We start from the raw sequence: 7,970 nt of genomic DNA, 5'->3' as shown, positions 1-7,970 counted from the left end.
CTTGGATGGAGATGGTTGACGAGGAGGAGGAGCAGAAGATTTAGGAGTAGATGATCTTCCTCGCTCAGTTGCTCTCTCTCTGAAACGTAGATCAACCTTCGTGCAAAGAGAAATTAGCTCATCCAACTTAGAGGGCAAGTCTCTGGTAGCTAACTCATCCTTGATGCGTTCTGATAAGCCATGCCAGAATGCAGCATACAGGGCCTCGTCGTTCCATGCCAGTTCGGATGCCAGGATTTTAAACTGTATAAGATACTGTCCCACAGTACGTGTTCCCTGGCGTAAACGGAGAATCTCAGATGAAGCAGATGTTATCCGGCCTGGCTCGTCGAAGATGCGCCTGAATGTAGCTACAAAGTCAGTATAGGAGGATAGCAGGGGATCAGACTTCTCCCATAAAGGTGATGCCCAGTCAAGGGCTGAGCCACTGAGAAGGGAGATGATATAGGCAATTTTGGTACGGTCACTGAAGAAATTGCCAGGTAGAAGCTCAAAGTGGATTTCACATTGATTGAGAAATCCCCTGCAGAACCTTGGAGATCCATCAAATTTTGCTGGCGTTGGAATATGAAGATGTGGACTGGAAATGGGTAAGGTGGGTGGGGTTACAGCTGGTGTCACTGTAGTGGACGCACCGGACGTGCCAGGTCCACGGAGGGTCGTTTGAATCCCATCCAGCCGTGTAGAGAGTTCCTGGAGACAGCGGGTGATGTGGCCCTGTGCAGCCTCCTGATGTTCAAGTCGGGCTGCCAGTTCTTGCATTGGCCTGGCCGCTTGATCCTGGTCTCCGGCTGGATTCATTAGGTCAGTGCTTACTGTCACAACTGAGGGCCTGAGCTGACGGGAGGCAGCCTCAGTTGTAGGGGCTGAGATGTAACGGAACCTGGGAGGTTGTATCAGACCCCTAGACATGTAAGTAACATGTAGAATAACTGCCCGAAGGCGTGACCACGACAACCAGGATAAAAGTCAATGATGTTTATTATGTCAAACTCCGTAACACAGCAGCAGTAAAGGAAACATAAAAGTCAACAGAGGATAAATACAATTCCTGGGTACTACAGGGTGGCAAGGGCCACAGGCACTGGTAGAGTGAGACAGTTCTTATAATCTTCTAGTTGGAAAGTTCTTACCAGACCTGACTGTAGCAATGGAGAGAACCCAGGATCGTACCAGCTGGTGTTCCAGGAAAGGCTGGGTTGCTGAAGATAAAACGGCTGCTGTGGATACTGGCTGGAACCAGACTGTTGTTGGTACGGAGTGGATACTGGCTGGAACCAGTTAAATAATAAACGAACTTGAGAGCGATGAAATAATAATGAAGTTTGGAGTTTGAGAGCGGTGAAATAATAATACCGGTGGAGAGTGGTAAACTGCAGAAAGGACACCGGCCCTTTAAGAGAAGCTGTACACTGCTGGAAGCTGGGCTGGAAGCAGGTGATTGATGAAGTTTGGAGTTTGAGAGCGGTGAAATAATAATACCGGTGGAGAGTGGTAAACTGCAGAAAGGACACCGGCCCTTTAAGAGAAGCTGTACACTGCTGGAAGCTGGGCTGGAAGCAGGTGATTGTTGTAACTGGAAACAGGTGAGTCCAGAATGGATCGGAGAGTCAGGCTACACCGCAGATGGAATGCTGGTGCGGGTCTCTATAGCAGAAGTCTGGAGACAGGAGCTGGAACCTGGAAGACAACCACAGGAGAGAGACAAACTGGAACTAGGTTAGACAACCAAAGCACTGACGCCTTCCTTGCTCAGGCACAGCTTACTTATACCTGCAGCAAGGAAGGGGTTGGCTAGGCAATTATGCAAATCAACAATACAGACAGCAGATTGGTGGAAATGCTCAGATGACAAAATCCAAGATGGCTGCGCCCATGCAGACACTTGGAGGGAAGTTTGGTTTGTAATCCATGTGAGAATTGAAACAGTAATGGCGACGCCGGCCACAGGAGACAGGAGACGCCAGACTGACAAGCGCACATTTAACCACGCGGGCACAGCGGAGGCCGCGGCTGATGAAATCACCACTCTGACATTCTGCATGTGGAAACTCAGGAACAGCGGGATCCGGTCCTGGAACGCTGAGCCAGCCTTAGGAGGCATCTGAAGGGTAAGTAATGGCGTCCAGATACCCGGATCGTGACAAGGTTCATACAAGTGTGGAAAATGTAATATCTGCAGATACCTACACCGGAACAGAAAAACTTTCAGTGGTACAGAAGGTGACAAGGAATATACCATAAAAGACTTTATGAACTGCAACACTACATCCGTTATTTACCTCTTGGAGTGCACCTGTAGTATGAAGTACGTAGGAAAGACAAAAAGACCGTTGAAACTACGGATCCAAGAGCACATAAGGAACATTAAAAACAAAGTGGAAAGTCACGCAGTTTCCAGACACTTTACGCTGCAACATAACTCCAACCCAGAGGAAATTACATTCAAGGCTATTGAACATGTGGCTTTGGGTGAGAGAGGAGGGGACCTTGCCAATAAACTTTCCAGACGGGAGATGTACTGGATATTCCAGTTGCAGACTCTACATCCAGTTGGTCTGAATGAAGGATAAGAGATAGCGCCTTTTCTATGAGGTGCAGTATCCTCTACCCCCCTCTCCCTCTTGTTTCCCTATATTACACTTGACTAGAGCACACTCACAAATAAAATAAACATCGTACTACTAGTGTGTATGTCTTTAATACGTTTATTGAATCCGCGTACAGTCAAACCGCACTGGCACGCCCAAACTCGTCCGATCTTGGAAGCTAAGCAGTGTCTGGGCCCGACCAGTACCAGGGAGGGAGACCACCTGGGAAGATCGGGTACTGTAAAGGATGTTAACCGTTGCACACTAAGTATTTAATATTATTATCACTATTTTAGAATCACACGTATATAGTGACAACCGGGCTCCGGGTGCAATGGTGCCATGGTATCTGTTACAGATTCGCGTACAGTCAAACCACACTGGCACGCCCAACCCCGTCTGATCTTGGAAGCTAAGCAGTGTCCGGGCCTGACCAGTACCAGGGAGGAGACTACCTGGGAAGATCAGGTACTGTAATGATAACAAACGATTTCCAATGGATACTCACCAAAAATTAGCACCTAATTAGAATCACTTTTATGTATCACTGATTATTTATTTATTTATTAATTTATATATTTATTTATTTAATATGATCCTTCGGATGGACTTATATTTAAGCCAAAACATGTGTCACCGGATTTTTATATCTATACCTATATAATCATAAGGCTTAATATAATCTAGCCTGCACCAATAGCACCATTAAATAACTACAGTCACCTTATGGAATCACCTATGCTGCACCAGCACCTGTTATCATATGGGCAGTGAGTCACCCTATTTTTACCTCACCTTAAATAATAACACACTAATTTGTCAGGTAACAAGTGTCTTTGAAATACATATGATCCACTACTTTTGATATTACCATTGTTTTTCTATTTATTCCATGCATCGGACCCGTTACCATGGAAACTGAGGTGCCTGGTATCTAGAGGTGTCTGCGTATCCACACAAAGATGGCCGCCGTAATAACATGAAAAGCATCTTAAACATCCCAGGAAAAATGGACTCCATTTGGCATAAGTTTAAGAAGTCAGATGTGCACCATCCACTGAAGAGCAGCCCTGAACACCCACAGACGCAGGCGCAATGAAGCCGGGAACCGCCGCGGGCGCATGCGCAGTTGACACCGGAAGTGGGGCGGAAGTGACCCGTCCAGTCCTCCGTCACCGGAAGTGTGGCGGAAGTGACTCATAATTACATTATGAACGTTTTTAAACGTTTTCACCCACATTATTATCTGTAACCACTCGTTTTTTGAACTAAGGAGTCTGTCTGACATGAACTAATCCAGCTGTGTTTTTAAAAATTAGCTCTGTTAACCTTTTTTAATGTATAAATGTATATCCCTATCACATGATCAATTATGATGTCACAACCCCCTGACTCAGTGTTATGGGTATAAATAGACATACAGCTTCATTCTGTCCCTACCCCTTGAAGAAGTCTGTTGAGACGAAACGCGTTGGGCCTATACTGACCACCCACATTTTACAAGCTAAATTTTTTTGAATTCCTATCCTTTTAAGTGTATTTTTACTGCTTATTTATGGACAAAAAGTTTTTTTATGCTTGTTTTTTAACCATTCTTGGAAACTGTTTTTACTCTCATATATATTAAAAATTTTTAAATTTTAAAAGAAACATTTTTTGGCTCCTAACTTTAAGCTTTAAAAACATAGTTTTTAGCCACACTCGTCGCCGGTACCCCTATCCCCCCAATTTTATACCTTTTTAACATTACCATACCAGTTTTGTATTTTTAGGGGTGGGCTGACACCTTTTTAAGGTTAAGTGGGCGTAAAGCTTTTATAACGGAAGTTTTTAAACACAATCGTATAGTTTTTACTGAGATTTTAACCTCACAAGTGGCGCTGTACTATCTCTTTTTTACATATATATATATATATATATATATATATATATATATTTTGTATGTGTGTGTATGTATGTATATATATATATATGTATGTGTATATATATGTATATATATATATATATATATATATATATATATATATATATAACAGGAAGAAGACCGCTGCAGTCTGATGGTTTTGTTGAAATAGTTCAATGTTTTCATTTTTTGTACCACTATTTTTCTTCCTGTTGTACTAATTACAGAAGACACCAGTGGCATTTTCTCCTTTATTGGAGTGCCAGGCCATCCATTCCTATGTATGTACTATATATATATATATATATATATATATATATATATATATACAGTTCTACACTTTGCGGCACCCAGTGCGAACGTTTCCACTATATCACGGCTCCATCTCCTCCCTGGAAACTAAATTTTAGGGCCCCCCTGTCTTATGTACCCCAGGCCCCCAGAAGCCTTAATCCAGCTCTGCTTTCACATGTCCTCTTGATCAACTGCTACTACTTATGCTGTAGGAGGTGTTCGGTTTGCAGATAGAACCTTGTACTTTATTATTATTATTATTATTATTATTATTATTATTATTACATTTTATTTATAAGGTGCCACAAGTGTTTCTCAGCGCCGTACACAGTACAGGGAGACAAAACTTAGCATTACAGTAAATAAATAAAAAAAATAGAGTACAGTTAACAAAGAGCACCACAATTCTAAAAAACAGGATTTTGATACCTACCGGTAAATCCTATTCTCCTAGTCCGTAGAAAATGCTGGGGTCCACTTCATGACCATGGGGGGGTATAGACGGTTCCGCAGGAGCCATGGGCACGCTTAAGATTTTTCAATGGGTGTGAACTGGCTCCTCCCTCTATGCCTCTCCTCCAGACCTCAGTTATAGGAACTGTGCCCAGGGAGACAGACATTTCGAGGAAAGGATTAACTTTAATACTAGTGGTGATATACATACCAGCTCACACCTCAACCATGCCGCACAACATGGCATTCAACATAACACACGCCAACAGGCATGAACCAATAACAGCAATATGCTGAAACTAATATAACACAACTTGTGTAACTGTAATAACAAAACTGCAGGTAAAGTTCGCACTGGGACGGGCGCCAAACATCCTCTACGGACTAGGAGAAAAGGATTTACCGGTAGGTATCAAAATCCTGTTTTCTCATACATCCTAGAGGATGCTGGGGTCCACTTCATGACCATGGGGTTTATACCAAAGCTCCAGTACGGGCGGGAGAGTGCGGATGACCCTGCAGCACCGATTGACCGAACTTGAGGTCTTCATCGGCCAAGGTGTCAAACTTGTAGAATTTTGCAAATGTGTTTGACCCTGACCAAGTAGCTGCTCGGCAAAATTGCAATGCCGAGACCCCCCGTGCAGCCGCCCAGGATGAGCCCACCTTCCTAGTGGAATGGGTCTTCACCGACGTCGGTAACGGCAATCCAGCCGTAGTATGAGCGTGCTGAATCGTACCTCTGATCCAACGCGCAATAGACTGCTTGGAAGCAGGACACCCAATCTTGTTGGGAGCATACAGGACAAAATAAGACTCTGTTTTCCGTATTCGAGCTGTTCTAGTGACATAAATCTTCAAAGCCCTAACCACATCTAGAGACTTTGACTCAGTGAACGTGTCAGTAGCCACTGGCACCACAATAGGTTGGTTTATGTGGAAAGATGAAACCACCTTTGGAAGAAAATGTTGACGAGTTCTCAACTCTGCCCTATCTTCATGGAAGATCAGGTAAAGGCTCTTGTGAGACAAGGCCCCCAATTCTGACACCCGCCGTGTGGATGCCAATGCCAAAAGCATCACCACTTTCCAAGTAAGAAACTTCAACTCTATCTCTTATAGAGGCTCAAACCAATCCGATTGAAGGAACTGCAACACCACGTTAAGGTCCCATGGTGCCACTGGAGGCACAAATGGAGGCTGGATGTGCAGAACCCCTTTCACAAAGGTCTGAACCTCTGGAAGAGAGGCCAATTGTTTTTGGAAGAACACTGACAAGGCCGAAAACTGGACCTTGATTGACCCCAATCGGAGGCCCGCCTCCACACCAGCCTGCAGACAATGGAGAAAACGTCCCAACTGAAACTCTTCCGTAGGAGCCTTCTTGGATTCACACCAAGACACATATTTTCTCCAAATATGGTGGTAATGTTTTGACGTTACTCCTTTCCTGGCCTGAATAAGGGTGGGGATGACTTCCTTGGAAATACCCTTTCGGGCTAGGATCCGGCGCTCAACAGCCATACCGGCAAACATAGCCGCGGTAAGTCTTGATAAACGCACGGCCCCTGCTGCAGCAGGTCCTCGCGAAGAGGAAGAGGCCGAGGATCTTCTATGAGTAACTCCTGAAGACCTGGGTACCAAGCCCTCCTCAGCCAGTCTGGGGCAATGAAGATTTCTCGAACCCTTGTTCTTCTTATGATCCTGAGAACTTTTGGGATCAGCGGAAGTGGATCGAAGACATACACTGACCGGAATACCCACTGGGTCATTAGCGCATCCACTGCTATTGCTTGAGGGTCTCTCGACCTGTAACAATATTTCTGAAGCTTCTTGTTGAGACGAGATGCCTTCATGTCTACTTGAGGAACTCCCCAAAGACTTGTCACCTCTGCAAAGACTTCTTGGTGGAGGCCCCACTCTCCTGGATGGAGATCGTGTCTGCTGAGGAAGTCTGCTTCCCAGTTCTCTACTCCCGGAATGAAAATCGCCGACAGAGCCTTTACATGTGTTTCTGCCCAGAGGAGGATCTTCGTCACCTCTGCCATTGCCGTTCTGCTTTTCGTTCCGCCCTGCCTGTTTATGTACGTGACTGCTGTTACATTGTCCGACTGGATCTGCACGGAATGATCTTGAAGAAGATGTACCGCTTGTTGAAGGCCGTTGTAAATGGCTCTCAATTCCAGCACGTTTCTGTGAAGGCAGGCTTCCTGACTTGACCATTTTCCTTGGAAGCTTTCCCCCTGAGTGACAGCTCCCCAGCCTCGGAGACTTGCATCCGTGGTTACCAGGACCCAGTCCTGAATCCCGAACCTGCATCCCTCTAGTAGGTGAGAACTGTGTAGCCACCACAGGAGCGAAATCCTGGCTTTTGACGACAGGATTATCTCCCGGTGCATGTGTAGGTGGGATCCCGACCACTTGTCCAACAGGTCCCACTGGAATACTCTGACATGGAACCTGCCAAACTGTATAGCCTCGTAGGCCGCCACCATCTTCCCCAACAATCGAATGCACTGATGGATCGACACACTTGATGGTTTCAATATCTGTTTTACCATTTTCTGGATTTCCAGAGCCTTTTCCACCGGAAGAAATACTCTCTGAACTTCTGTGTCCAGAATCATCCCGCGAAAAGACAATCTTGTTGTCGGTTCCAACTGTGACTTTGGATAATTTATGATCCAACCGTGTTGTTGGAGTATTGACAGGGAGAGTGTGATGTTTTG

General features: G+C 45.0%; 2 pseudogenes; both read left to right on the top strand.

Annotated features, from left to right (window-relative positions):
• The first annotated feature begins 2,719 nt into the window (after positions 1-2,719).
• Positions 2,720-2,838, top strand: LOC134898483 (5S ribosomal RNA; annotated as a pseudogene).
• Positions 2,839-2,953: 115 nt separating this feature from the next.
• LOC134898436 (5S ribosomal RNA) lies at positions 2,954-3,071 on the top strand (annotated as a pseudogene).
• Positions 3,072-7,970: the final 4,899 nt, after the last annotated feature.

Source organism: Pseudophryne corroboree, chromosome 3 (genome assembly GCF_028390025.1).
Source record: "Pseudophryne corroboree isolate aPseCor3 chromosome 3, aPseCor3.hap2, whole genome shotgun sequence".
Lineage (NCBI taxonomy): Eukaryota > Metazoa > Chordata > Amphibia > Anura > Myobatrachidae > Pseudophryne > Pseudophryne corroboree.
This window is presented reverse-complemented; position numbering and strand designations above follow the sequence as displayed.